This window comes from Protopterus annectens, chromosome 9.part0 (genome assembly GCF_019279795.1).
Source record: "Protopterus annectens isolate FY-2018-M chromosome 9.part0, PAN1.0, whole genome shotgun sequence".
Taxonomy (NCBI): domain Eukaryota; kingdom Metazoa; phylum Chordata; order Ceratodontiformes; family Protopteridae; genus Protopterus; species Protopterus annectens.
The window spans coordinates 1,906,501,213-1,906,517,443 of NC_056743.1; the positions used below are offsets into that span (position 1 = coordinate 1,906,501,213).

At 36.3% G+C, this 16,231-nt stretch overlaps 1 protein-coding gene across 1 annotated transcript in view; it reads left to right on the forward strand.

The window, feature by feature from the left end:
* Positions 1-16,231, forward strand: part of LOC122812314 (phospholipid phosphatase 3-like) — a 381,015-nt gene that overhangs the window by 350,903 nt on the left and 13,881 nt on the right. The gene's annotated exons all lie outside the window — the stretch shown is intronic.

Consider the following 16,231-nt stretch of genomic DNA (forward strand, 5'->3'; position numbering starts at 1 on the left):
TTTCTCTGTTTTGCTTGTTTCTTTACTTTCAATGCTCTGAATCTGCTAAATATATCACACATCACTGCAGAATTACTTCAGATACCAGAGCTCTTTTCTGTGCTTCCAATTTAGTTTGAATAATGTTTGCCATTTTAAAGTCCTAAAACGACAGACTGCATATTAAGGATTTGTAATGAAGCATCTTCTTGAGATTTTACATGCAGAAAGATTATTGGTTATAGTTCTGCATTTGTTTTGTTCTGTTGATGTTGTGAATGCCATAAAATATTGTAAAACAGCAATGGATGCAGATCCAAGATTTACCTTGTGCTGTGAAATAAAAGGTACCCCTGATCCTGTGCACAGTGCAGAAATTCATGCGTGTGCTACATTGTAAACTACAGTGGTGATCCAAGGCTCAGTGTCTCAAATCCACACTGCTGCAACTCATAGTGTGTGATACATTGTATAATGCAGTGATGATTCAAAGTACAGTGTGTGACTTCTACACTGGCACAATTCACAGTGTGTGCTGCATCGTATAATGCAGTGGTGACTTTACTGCCAGTGTCTCACATCCACACTGCCACAACTCACAGTGTGTGCTATGCTGTAAACTACAGTGATGACTCAAGGCACTGTGTCTGAAATCCCTGACACAACTCACAGTGAGTGCTACATTGTATAATGCAGTGGTGATCCAAAGTACAGTGTCTCAAATCCACACTGCCACAACTCACAGTGTGTGCTACATTGTAAACTACAGTGGTGCTCCAAGGGACTGTGGCTCAAATCCACACTGCAGTACAAACAACAAATGATTGACTTTAACAATTTTCTTAGTTTCTGGTGTCATTCCAAGGGGATCCAATATTTGTCAGCCTGGAAGACATGATCGACAGGCCATGCTAATGTGCCAGAGATGGCCTGCACCTGTCTTCTCTAAGCTTTTGGATACTGGCAAAGGCATAAGCCACCCCTATTGTGGCTTTTTCAGGCAGTGTCAAAATAACCAACCCCCCCCCCCCAACATAACAAGAAATTGCACTCCCTGGAAGTACTCTTCACTTTGGAAGATGCTGACATCTGGGCAGTCACCAAGACATGGTTCAACGAAGCACAAAGCACCCCGGCCACACATGGCGGCAATGCCTTCCACACATTCAGACCACAAACTGAGCATGAAAGAACCAAGGAAGAGGTGTATTCATCTTCATTAAGGATAAGTACACCCTGAGACTGGTCAAACAGTATGACTTTCTTGAGCTACTCAGTGTCCAATTAACTATAGGCAAAGCCCCCTACCACATTATAGCTAGCTATAGGTCCCCCACCATGAAACTGAAAAAGCATACTTCATTTCTGGACTTACTGGATTCACTTGCCATACAGACCAACACCTTACTCATAGGTGATTTTAATTATCCTGCCATCAACTTGGAAACATACAAGAGCACAAACATGCTGGCTCAGTGGTTCTTGGGCATTGTCAATGCAAATTCTCTGGAATAGTTAGTCAGCACACACACAAGAGGCTCAAATGTCCTGGACTTAGTACTCACTAACTTGAGAGAGCATTGCAACCCCTCCCCCTGTGTGATGTCCTCCCTAGTAAGATTGGACCCTAAATCAGTCTTGTTTGATGTAATTATAAGAACAAATACCCCATGAATCTCAATCCCTCCCAGTAAGTGATGGTATAAGAAGTTTCAAAGCCCCCTCAAACGTAGATAATACAGACTCCTATGCAGCGGTGTGCACCAATTCCCTGTATAGTCACTTAAGAAGTTGTATAGAATCGTTTGTACCTGACTGGATTAAAAGCAGGTCTTGCCAAAAAAAACAAACCACCCTGGTGGATCCCTAGTATAAACAGGTTATACAGCAAGAGAAAGAAACTAACGTCCAAGAACAAGAGGGAGCTGTCTCAGCAGAGGAAGGAAGCCCTCTCTAGATTAAACAAACAAATTAGGGATCTGTTCACGTCCCCCAAAGCTAATTACAAAGCAAAAATAGCCTCCGCAGGATAATCACAAGGCATTCTTTAACTACATCAAAAATCTAAAAGGGAATACCCAGCTATGCATTGCAGTGGTGATCCAAGATAGTGTGCCTCAAATCCACACTGCCACAAGTCATAGTGTGTGCTATATTTGAAAAAGTGGCAATCCAAGGAATCGTGCCTTAAATTCACACTACGACACCTGAATGTGAGCACAACATTATAAAATACTCTGTTGATCCAAGATACCCGGTCTGCTGCCCATTCAAAACACCCTGTTTAAAATTCATACTGCCACAACTGATAAAATGCTCTACACTGTACAATACACTGCTGATCAAAGTCACCCTCTCGCAAGTTAACACTGCCACAAGTCGTAATGTCTGTGTGTGTGTGTGTGTGTGTGTGTGTGTGTGTGTGTGTGTGTGTGTGTGTGTGTGACAGAATGTGCTACACTGTAAAATACACTGCTGATCAAAGTCACCCTCTCGCAAGTTAACACTGCCACAAGTCATAATGTCTGTGTGTGTGTGTGTGTGTGTGTGTGTGTGTGTGTGTGTGTGTGTGTGTGTGTGTGTGTGTGTGTGTGTGTGACAGAATGTGCTACACTGTAAAATACACTGCTGATCAAAGTCACCCTCTCTCAAGTTAACATTGCCACAAGTCATAGTGTATATGTGTGTGTGTGTGTGTGTGTGTGTGTGTGTGTGTGTGTGTGTGTGTGTGTGTGTGTGTGTGTGTGTGACAGAATGTGCTACACTGTAAAATACACTGCTGATCAAAGTCACCCTCTCTCAAGTTAACATTGCCACAAGTCATAGTGTATATGTGTGTGTGTGTGTGTGTGTGTGTGTGTGTGTGTGTGTGTGTGTGTGTGTGTGTGTGTGTCTGTGTCTGTGTCTGTGTGTGTGTGAGCTACACTGTAAAATACACTGCTGATCAAAGTCACCCTCTCTCAAGTTAACACTGTCACAAGTCATAGTGTGTGTGTGTGTGTGTGTGTGTGTGTGTGTGTGTGTGTGTGTGTGTGTGTGTGTGTGTGTGTGTGTGTGTGTGTGTGTGTGTGACAGAATGTGCTACACTGTAAAATACACTGCTGATCAAAGTCACCCTCTCTCAAGTTAACATTGCCACAAGTCATAGTGTATGTGTGTGTGTGTGTGTGTGTGTGTGTGTGTGTGTGTGTGTGTGTGTGTGTGTGTCTGTGTCTGTGTCTGTGTGTGTGTGAGCTACACTGTAAAATACACTGCTGATCAAAGTCACCCTCTCTCAAGTTAACACTGTCACAAGTCATAGTGTGTGTGTGTGTGTGTGTGTGTGTGTGTGTGTGTGTGTGTGTGTGTGTGTGTGTGTGTGTGTGTGTGTGTCTGTGTGTGCGCGTCTGTGTGTGTGTGTGTGTGTGTGTGTGTGTGTGTGTGTGTGTGTGTGTGTGTGTGTGTGTGTGCCACAGCTCACCGTGACAGGGTGATCCAAAGCACCTTCTCTCCACTGCAGTATTATGGCTTACACTATGTGATATATTGTGAAATAAACCAGTGATCCAAAGGTACCAAGTCTGAAATTCACAGTTGGCACTGCAGTGTATAATACTCTATGATCCCACTCAGAGCATTGAAAACTTACTGTGCCATATGTCACCATATAAGCTGTAAGTCACAGTGCCATACATCACCTCATAAGCAATAATTTACAGTGTCACAAGTCACAGTATAAGCAATGTTCTTATATAAGCTAAGAATACAGCATCCGTTGGACCAGACAACATCCTGGGCTGTGTACTACATGAACTACAAAATGAACTGCACCTCACCTAAGTGTCATGTTTAATCATAGCCTCACCTCAGGCTTCATGTTTTCTGAAGTACAGGCCAACACTAGGGGACTCCGGCTAACAAAGTTCACATATGACTGCAAACTGGGAGCCATTATTGCATCCCCAAATGATGTGGATATTCTGCAAAAGGGCCTTACAGAAACAGATGTGTGGTGACAGAGCCATGGGCTCAAGCTCAATGCCAAGACATTTATAGTTATCCCCTTTGGGAAATTACATTGTTGTTGGTAACACATCTTGACTCAGACCTGCACTGCATTCCATATTGTGTTGTTTGTTTGTAGGAACTCCTTGTTGCTCCCATCTAAGCTGCACTGCTTGCCTGCGGTGTGTTTTTTTTTGTCTAGCTCAGTTGCTGAAAGTGTCAATGTTGTTATTATAGATCTTGCTGCCTCCAGACCAGCTTAGCCATCATCATCAGCTAATGATGTCTATCTTTCCCTTTCTAATCACAATCACAATAGTTTTTCACAATAACTATGTCTAGCTACATTTAAACATGTGGCACCCAAATCTGATATATCCTGGAGTATGTAAGCGTATTGACTCTGAAGGGTGTGATGTGTGGCATTGCAGCCAGCCTCACCTCTCTTCATTCTATTGGCAACAATGGAGCCTTGAAGCACATGGTTTGTGGCATCTGAGACAGCTTCCCAGTAGACCTACTGATGGAATCTCATCCTGCTACTTTTATTGTAAATTGTGCCACCTGTCCAATGTACAGAACTTGTATGTTGTTCTCATATCACTGTAATTCTGTACTGTACCAAACGTTCATTGTCTGCCACTCTTGGATCTTACTTTCTTTAATTGAATCTACCTTTCCAACCCTCATATGACTGTTATTGTACTGCAGTTGCATGCTGCACCAAACTATAGCTGTTCTACTCTTAGATTAGACTGTGTTATGAAACATATTGCCGTAAGTTCAAGTAGTTTTTGCAATAATGTTGGTGGATATTTACCTCACTCAGTACATGTCTCCGCATAACAGTTTATCTAACCCAAAAATGTCTTCTCTACCTACTCACTTATGTGATATGATTTGTGAGAGGTTTAATTATATGATATGATTTATGAGAGGTATAATTATAGGATACGATTTGTGAGAGGTGTAATGTGATAAGATTTGTGAGAGGTGTAATTATATGATATGATTTGTGAGAGGAATAATTATAGATTCTATATTATATCACTGAACGCTTAAAAAAGCGATCAGTGATTAATCGACCCTATGTAAGCGAAAGCTTATAATTTTGAACTGTCAGAACAGCGATTTTTTTTTTTCCTAGGGAAAAAAAATAACTGTTCAAACAACAAAAATAAATAAATAAATAAAACACTTTAAACATTATATTAAGTGGTGGGCTTCGTCCCCCACACCCCCCTACTTAAATATACCAACTCCGAGACCACACTACAGTGCCAAAAATGGCAAAGTAACGAAATGGCCAAGCAAATTGTTTCCCAGGGAAAGAATTCACATAAAAGCCACTTCAATCTTTTGCCGTTTCTGTCTTTTGAGTTCGACCAAGATGCATTTGAAAGAATGCATCTTTGGTCTTCTAATAGGGAACTTAATTATAGGATATGATTTGTGAGAGGTATAATTATATGATACAATTTATGAGAGGTGTAATTATATGATAGGATTTGTCAGAGGTGTAATTATATGATATCATTTGTGAGAGGTGTAATTATAGGATATGATTTGTGAGAGTTATAATTATGTGATATGATTTATGAGAGGTGTAATTATAGGATATGATTTGTGAGAGGTAATTGTAAGATGATTTGTGAGAGGTATAATTATAGGATATGATTTGTGAGAGGTATAATTATATGATGCAACTTATGAGAGGTGTAATTATATGATAGGATTTGTGAGAGGTATAATTATACGATAGGATTTGTGAGAGGTGTAATTATATGATATGATATGATTTGTGAGAGGTGTAATTATATTATATGATTTGTGAGAGATGTAATTATAGGATATGTTTTGTGAGAGGTAATTATAAGATATGATTTGTGAGAGGTATAATTATAAGATATGATTTGTGAGAGGTATAATAATACAATACGATTTGTGAGAGGTATAATTATATAATAGGATTTGTGAGAGGTGTAATTATAGGATATGATTTGTGAGATGTGTAATTATATGATATGATTTGTGAGATGTGTAATTGGATCTCATTAATTTAGTCGAATTTCATTTGGTCGAAAATTATTTCAGGCAGCACACTTCACTGAAAGCTCATTTCACTGAAAGCTCATTTGGTCAAATTTAATTTGGTGGAAAATGAAATATAGCCCCTGCCCCACTACAGTGCGACCCTGGAGTGAGAATATTAAGTAAGGGCGGGTGTGGGGGGTGTACTCCCCCACATAATAGTAGTGTAGTCAGTGTTATACTAAAGTGTATCAATTAAAAATACATTGAGATAAATATGTTTGGTAAAACTATTTGCAAAATGGGGGGGCTATGCCCCCCACACCCATCTTACTTAATATTCTCACTCCATGGTCACACTGCACTGGTGCAGGGGCTATATTTAATTTTCCACCAAATGAAATTTGACCAAATGAGCTTTCAGTGACATGAGCTTTCAGTGAAGTGTGCTGCCTAAAATTATTTTTGACCAAGTGAAATTTGACTAAATGAAGTAGAACCATATAATTATATGATGTGATTTATGAGAGGTGTAATTGTATGACAACACTTGTGAGAGGTGTAATTATATGATATGATTTGTGAGAGGTGTGCTTATTTGATAATATTTGTGAGAGGTGTAATTATATGATATGATCTGTGAAAGGTGTAATTTTATGATATGATTTGTGAGAGGTGTAATTATATGATATGATCTGTGAGAGGTGTAATTATATGATATGATTCGTGAGAGGTGTAATTATATGATATGATTCGTGAGAGGTGTAATTATATGATATGATTCATGAGATGCGTAATTATGTGATATGATTTGTGAGATGTATAATTATATGATATGATTTGTGAAATGTGTAATTATATGATATGATTTGTGAGAGGTGTAATTATGTGATATAATTTGTGAGTTGTGTAATTATTTGCTAATATTTGTGAGAGGTGTAATTTTATGATATGATTCGTGAGAGGTGTAATTATATGATATGATTTGTGAGAGGTGTAATTATGTGATATGATTTGTGAGATGTATAATTACATGATATGATTTGTGAGATACATAATTATATGATATGATTTGTGAGCGCTGTAATTATAGGATATGATTTGTTGTTGTTGTTGTTTGTCTTTCAGCTTTTCCCGGTTAGGGGTCGCCACAGTGGAACTCCAGTCCGCTAATGATTGGCAATTGTTTTTCATGGTGCTGAGTTGCCAACCCGATGACCAACCTTCAATGAAGGCATGCCCATTCAATGCATGTCTTTCGAACCCCCATTCAACTGCAGGGAGGACATGCAGACTCCACACAGAAGGCACTCCCAAGCTAAGAATCGAACGGGAGAACCTCTTGCTGTGAGGCAACAATGCTAACGCTGCACAACCGTGGTAGTCATAGGATATAATTTGTGAGAGGTGTAATTATTTGATAATATTTTTGAGAGGTGTAATTATATGATATGATTTGTGAGAGATGTAATTATAGGATATGATTTGTGAGAGGTGTAATTATTTGATAATATTTGTGAGAGGTGTAATTATATGATATGATTTGTGAGAGGTGTAATTATAGGATACGATTTGTGAGATGTGTAATTATATATGATTTGTGAGATGTATAATTGTATGATATGATTTGTGAGATGTGTAATTATATGATATGATTTGTGAGAGGTGTAATTATAGGATATGATCTGTGAGAGGTGTAATTATTTGATAATATTTGTGAGAGGTGTATTTATATGATATGATTTGTGAGAGGTGTAATTATAGGATACGATTTGTGAGATGTGTAATTATATGATATGATTTGTGAGATGTATAATTGTATGATATGATTTGTGAGATGTGTAATTATATGATATGATTTGTGAGATGTGTAATTAAATGATATGATTTGTGAGCTGTATAATTATATGATATGATTTGTGAGATGTGTAATTATATGATATGATTTGTGAGAGGTGTAATTATAGGATATGATTTGTGAGAGGTGTAATTATTTGATAATATTTGTGAGAGGTGTAATTATATGATATGATTTGTGAGAGGTGTCATTATAGGATATGATTTGTGAGAGGTGTAATTATTTGATAATATTTGTGAAAGGTGTAATTATATGATATGATTTGTGAGGACCACTTCTGAATCTCAAAATACTGAAATATCGAGTTTCAGTATCTCAAGTCCAGAATGTCTAAAGTCCACAAAAATGAAAATGCACTATACAGACTCTGAAAATACCAAAAAAAAAAAAAAAAAAAAAAAACCCGACAGAACATCCAACCCTTCCCTAACATAACATTACCTTACATTTAAGCAGTAGTGAATCCCCCCTGCATCCCCATGTAGGGGGCTGCACCCCCCACACCCTCACTACTTATATATACCAAGGTTGCACTAACATGAGTAAAACAACAAACCTACTCTCAGGCACCCTACACTCCCATTGAACACTGTCACACTTATACCCACAAGAAATACAGACATTACAAATGTACAAAATCATCACTTTCATCACTTGCACACACTCTCACCTACCTACCCTAACCTTCTCCTAACAATTACCCCAAAACTAAATCAAACCAAAGTTCTAGCCAAAACCCTTAGAAAATACAAACCTACCTGAATGCCTGTAAATAAACACACATCGGTCGCCATGCTCACAAATCACGAACCATTAAAGAGACAGCACACTATGTAAAACAGACCACACAACACCTACTACAAATTCTGGAAACTCAGATTTGACAAAATGCAGTTTCGGACAACTGCAGTTTTGGCATTCTGGTCTCGAGATACTGAAATTTGATATTTCAGTATTTTGAGATTCAGAAGTGGACCCTACTTGTGAGAGATATAATTATCTATGTAATTTGAAAGTCATCCTCTCACTTGCAAATACAATTGGAAAGAAACCCAAAAAGTCACTCTCCAAATCTGCAAAAATCAGGCCTGAAGAACCTCATCAGCATCCACTAACACAACTCTACTATACTCAGTGAGTCACCAGACTGCAGATGGCAAACCTTCCATTGCCATTAATTCTGCATGACCTAGTATAAATGTCCTAGTAACTGGTGGATCCATTGTCAAGCAGCTGACTCTGCATTTATTATGGGTGATATTTAGTTGCCTTCACATTGCCAGCAATTGTGACATCATGACTGCCCTGCAGGCCATCAACAGGACAGATATGATTATAACATACTGGTATCCCAGGTGAGATGTTCAGTGCAGAAGGATATATAGACAAACATTTAGGAACTTGCTAAGCATGTGTCAAAGCCAGGTAATGCTCTTATCCTGAATGGAGTCCTAACCTTACCCAGAATGATGCCCAGATACAAAGATAAGATAATTGGCTTTATAACTGGCTAAGTAACTGGTGTCATTCCAAGGTAAAATAGTTTGTGCCAGCCTGGGGCAGAAAATCAATAGCCCAAATTACTTTGCCAAGGATGGACTGCACTTTTCTTTCTGCAGCCTCTGTATATTTAGCCATGGCATTTGCTACCCCTGTAGTACCTATTTTTAGGCAAAGACCAGCTTTTGGACATTTCAGCATAACAAAACTACGTTTCTATATCATTTAATTGAAAACTCATTTCATTGAAGCTTAATCCATTAACACATATTCACTGAAAGCTCACTTCACTGAAAACCCAATTCACTGAAAGCTCACTTCACTGAAAACCCATTTCACTGAAACTCATTTCGTTAAAAGGTATATTTGGCCTTTTCCCCACTGTTGTGCAGTCCTGGAGTTAGTATATAACGTAAGGGGGTGTGGGGGCACAGCCCCCCACATTGGGTGGTGTGGGGGGCACAGCCCCCCCCCCACATATTGTAAATGCCCCAGGCATCACTTCAATGGCTTTGCTGGACAGAGGCAGAGGGAACTAATCTAAGGGGGTGGCAAAAGCCAACACATTCTGGCTAGGCATATAAATGCCTTCGGGCAGATAGCCTAGTAACCTCCCTATGAACTATGAACCTATGTGTCAATAAATTAAGCTTCAGTGAAATGAGTTTTCAATGAAATAATATAGACCCCAAAACTACTATAATCTGGACCATATCAAGGTTACTTTTCTCAGTACCAAAAGTCTTAAATTTTCAGATCTTGTGGCTTGAACGCAATAATAACTGTGCTGTAACAGAGTCTTGGTTTCATTGTAAAGACATCATGCCCTCTTTACCTGGGTTTGTGTGCCTGTCATGTATTCAGATCTGCTGAGAACTGCAGGTGTGAATGTCTGTCAGTACCCCAATTATCTTGAAACAGATTCCTTATGACCTACAGACAGAACAAAGAATTTCAAATGACCCTAAACAAGGTCAAATATCAATTCATAACCTAATGTATGTCACCTTTCATGTCCCCATAGAACCATGAATTATTTTTAAATCTACTTTCTGAATTACCAATAAATAAAAATAGCATTTTCTCTGGGGGATTTTAACTCTTCATCAATTAACTGGGGGACCTGTACCTCAATTCTAGTAACAAATTCTTATTACGTACAAATAAATCAGATAATGTTACAGGAGACTTGCTCTTATCCCAGTACATTGCTAAACTCTGGAATAGTATCCACACACAAATAAAACTCTCAGACAAACTCAGTAGTTTTAAACCACTGCTTAAACAACATGTTAAGCAATCCTGGTCCTGTACATGTTCATCACAGCGTTAAAACTTTTTTACTGTATAATACTATCTAAATACTCATCTTAAACATAATATTCTCAACACCTTACTGAATTTTTATACATTACTGTTGCCTGTACAATCCATTAAGTTGCACATGTGCTTTCTCATTAGTAACTCCCACCTCTGTAAAGTCTTAGAATATATATATATATATATATATATATATATATATATATATATATATATATGTATGTATGTATGTAAATATAACTACTGTCTGTGTATAAATGTAAATAGAAATCTAACTACTGTATGTGTATAAATGTTAATACAAATGTAACTACTGTCTGTGTATAAATGTAAATAGTAATGTGACTACTGTCTGTGTGTATAAATGCAAATAGAAATGTTACTACCATCTGTGTATAAATGTAAATAGAAATGTAACTGGTCTGTGTATAAATGTAAATAGAAATGCAACTTGCCTGTGTATAAATGTAAATAGAGATGGTAACTACCGTCTGTGTATAAATGTAAATAGAAATGTAACTACTGTTTGTGTATAAATGTAAATATAAATGTAACTACTGTTTGTGTATAAATGTAAATAGTAATGTTCCTACTGTCTGTGTATAAATGTAAATAGTAATGTAACTACTGTCTGTGTATAAAGGTAAATAGTAATGTAACTACTGTTTGTGTATAAATGTAAATAGAAATGCAACTACTGTCTATGTATAAATGTAAATAGAAATGTAACTACTGCCTGTGTATAAATGTAAATACAAATGTAACTAGTGTCTGTGTATAAATGTAAATAGTAATTTAACTGAAATGTAACTACTGCCTGTGTATAAATGTAAATAGTAATGTAACTACTGTCTGTGTATAAATGTAAATAGTAATGTAACTACTGTCTGTGTATAAATGTAAATAGTAATGTAACTACTGTCTGTGTATAAATGTAAATACAAATGTAACTAGTGTCTGTGTATAAATGTAAATAATAATGTAACTACTGTCTGTGTATAAATGTAAATAGTAATGTAACTACTGTCTGTGTATAAATGTAAATATAAATGTAACTACTGTCTGTGTATAAATGTAAATAGAAATGTAACTACTGTCTGTGTATAAATGTAAATAGAAATGTAACTACAGTCTATGTAAATATCTAAATACAAATGTAACTCGTGTCTGTGTATAAATATAAATAGAAATGTAACAGAAATGTAACTACTGCCTGTGTATAAATGTAAATACAAATGTAACTAGTGTCTGTGTATAAATGTAAATAGTAATGTAACTACTGTCTGTGTATAAATGTAAATAGAAATGTAACTACAGTCTATGTATATATCTAAATACAAATGTAACTCGTGTCTGTGTATAAATATAAATAGAAATGTAACAGAAATATAACTACTGCCTGTGTATAAATGTAAATAGTAATGTAACTACTGTCTGTGTATAAATGTAAATATAAATGTAACAACAGTCTGTGTATAAATGTAAATAGTAATGTAACTACTGCCTGTGTATAAATGTAAATAGTAATGTAACTACTGTCTGTGTATAAATGTAAATAGTAATGTAACTACTGTGTGTGTATAAATGTAAATAGTAATGTAACTACTGTCTGTTTATAAATGTAAATAGTAATGTAACTACTATGACAGAAAGATAGTAGATTTGAAAGACAAGATTTGCCTGCTGTAAAAGCATGCTAGGTAACATCCCTGCTATCACAAAACATCTCAGTACTGTATTCAGAAATAATCTTTTCAAAAATCTTGTCCAATATACTAGTAAGGTTAATACATCAGTAATTATCAGTAGCGATTGATTTACTACCTTTGGCACTGTAACTAATAAAGCTAATTTCCAAATATGTGGGACATAACCATACTATAATGATTTTTGAAACAAAAATATAAGCAAGGAGCAATTTCATTTGTTATTGGAAACTAAAAAAAAACACTACTTATATCCCCTGGACCAGCAGCAGACCTAACATTTATCAACCCAACTAACGTTTATTGGGTCTAACAAAAATATGGGTGGCAGTCATCATCTGTTATGTCAGGATAATTAACTGCAACTTTCAATGCACTGTTATCACAAAAACAGGATAAAGATATAATTGCCAAGGTAGCACAGTTAGTTACTACATTATCTCCAACTCTTAGGTTCATAGTTTAGGTTCATAGATTAGTTCTAGGCTAGCCAATTAACCCATGTGAGAACCAAACCCTGCACCTTGGGTCTGTAAGGCAAATATATTAATTATTTCACAATCCTCTACAAAATCCAATAGCCAAACATGTTTTATAGTGACTCTTATATGAATTAAGATAACTATAATATGCTATCTTATTTATCACTACATTTCTAACTAAACTCTGTTCATAATTCCATCTGACACCCCTTAATAATTTTCTAAATTCATGATTTACTCTCTTACACCCCTATAGCCTCATTTGGCCAGAACCTTTCTTATATTTTTTCCACAAATATGTTGACCTGGTGTAAAATCTTTGCAAGGAATAATTCCACCATGAGGACTTAAATCAACTGTGTTTACAAGTAACCTTAGGAACACATTCTTCCATCAAATCATAAAGAAATTTGTAAAACAATATATCCCAACTAGACTCAATATTGTTTTGAGCCTAATACAGTCTCCCCATCCTAAGTAGAAACTATATTCCTAATTTGATTATAATCTGCCCTGTAAAAGGCATACCTATAACTGTTATCATGAATTATGCCAATAGGTTTGACTACTTTATAAATCCAAGAAACACAAAGATGATCAAATCCATTGAATTTGGGACATATCTCACAATCCTCTACAAAACCCAAGTTATTAATCCACACAATATATCAAAGATTGTCACCCTGAGTTGAAGACACCATCTGAGAATACACATATGCCTTATTTCCATATACCAACCAACTATAGGTGCAGTATTATTCATATAATTAACCCAGATAATAAAATAAGCATTTAATCACCTGCTATTACATAAAATTTTACTTCAAACAAAAAATAATGTGTAGCCTTAGTAAAATTAACCAATTCCAGCCTATCCTGAAGAGGAGGCCAATAAAAGAGATCAATCTTAAATTTATTTTGCTTTCAACCAAGTTTCACTGAAATAGTTTCATAATCAAAAGCAATTTTGCGGTAGCGCTGTTGCCTGATAGTAAGACGTTGTCGCGTTTGATTCTCAGCTAGAGTGTCTTCTGTGTGGAGACATTCATGAATGGGCATGCCTTCATTGAAGGTTGTGCATCAGGGCTGGTAACTTGGCATGTAAAAATCCACTACCAAATATTAGCGGACCGGAGTTCCGCTGTGGCGACCCCTAACCGGGATAAGCCGAAAGACACAACAACAACAACTCTCTAACACAAAAATAGGTACACCACCCCCCACAAAGATTTGTGACCTGACAGGCTCATAGGATATTTGTTTAAAAAAAAAAAACAAGTTTCAGTAACCATTGCCATATCATAACCAATCCCCAGTGTCATAGCCACTAAACACTTGATGTTATTATTAAAACTTTCTTCCATTACACAACAAAAAATTCCCACCACTATCCTTAGTATTTTTGGTATATCTCTCAGTAGGCCTTGTCCATTAAAAAAATAAATAAATAAATAAACCATAGTTTTTTAACAAAAAATTGCTGCCTGCATTATGTAGATGTCTAACATAATACCCAAACAATTCCTATCTTTAGACATTTGTTCCCATAAACACATTTAATATTATTTAAAAAAACTTTCTTCCTAAAATTATTAGTAAAGTTTTTTGCCACCTTAACTAAAACATCAATAAAACAAAATAAAGGCCTAACATCATATAGAACCAAGTCAAAACATTTATGTTTACTTAATTTAATCACCTTATCAAGAAAATTACAGAAACATAGTTCATTAGTCTTAACTCCAGCATTACCCCCAGCAGCTGCAACTCCTACATTATACTTCTTTTCCTTCAGAAATAATCTTCTCAGTGAAACCAGGATATCATACATCTTACACTCTCTAAGGCAAGACACTTTAATAAACTCTGTATTCTTAATCCCTTTGAGTGAAGGGTCATCAATCACCATAAACATGTTTCTTACAACTCATCATTTTAGATTTAGATGAATCCTTTCCCCTTACTACACCCCAGCTTAAAGCGGGATAAATCCACAACACTAGTAACCTTTCTTAAACAGCCCATGGTCCTTATTCTACATTCATTGTCGGTATCCCTCCCCTCATCTACATGTTCATTGATAAAACCTAAAGTTCTTTTAACTCCTTCAACACCAATAAGAGCCATGTTTAAATAACAGAATCAGAATCATTCACGCCACCTAACCTATTCGATTCATCATCCAAGTAAAATACTTCACCGACTTCCACTCCACAATCAGTAGTCACTAAATCCTGAAAAGAAACAACATTTATCTGAGAATCATTATTTTGCATCTCCTTAGTTTTCAAACTTTTTACAACTGGGTATAGTGCAACATTGGTTATTACTTCATCCAGCTGAATACCAACATCAACATTCAAACTGTCTCCTTTAACTTCAGTACATTTGAACAACTAACCTTTTCTGCATCCCAATTCTGAAGATGAGTGTCCAACATAAAACACACAGTGCATTTATGAAGAAAACCCCTCTCAACTAAGTCCTTCAATCAAAAATAATTCATCTCTTCCATAATCATAATAAAAATAAAATAAAAGAACCAAATAAAAAGAATAACTATCCTCACCTTTAACCTTCTCGTTGGCACGTCAACCCCATTGATACATCCATTCAACTTGTGTCTGCTTGTGCAGAGCGTGAATTTAAATACACAGACCACTCTGCCTGAAGCACAACACCCACCCCTTAAAGTGTAGTCTCAATCTCCAGCCCTTACAAGGACTCAGAGTCAATGAAAAAAAAGGAAAGAAATCCAAAGTTAGCTGCCTGATATTTTAGTCTTTAAAAGGATTAACTAAAGACTGCACCAACCACTTTAACAATGAATTTTACTTCCATAAATCAAGTGGTCCCAATCAGAGCTAAATGTATTGGGGAATGTAAAAATAAACCACATTGGTAGAATCCTATGTTAAAAAAAGTGATAATTAAGACAGAGTAAATCAAAATCTACTCACAATACAGACTCTTATCAAAAGGATCAGTAAAAATTTGAATGTCACCACAAAGAAGATCAAAGTATCGCACAACCTAAAGTTAAATTCCAGTGGCATGGATAATCATAAATCCTTCTTTAACTATATCATCCAGTTAGGAAATAATATTCAACAATACTCTGAATTAACTCGTAATGGTATTACCCACTCCAACTGCCAGGATACTTACCGATAGGTTCATAGGTTCATAGGTTCATAGGTTCATACTAGGCTATCTGCCCGAGGGCATTTACAAGCCTAGCCCATAGTTTTGTTGCTTACGCCACCCCTTTAGTATGGGGAACTATACCCATTATTTTGCTGTGCCTCTGTCAAGCAGTGACACTGAGGTAATCCCTGGGGTATATCTGCGATCTCCCATCCATTGGTCAA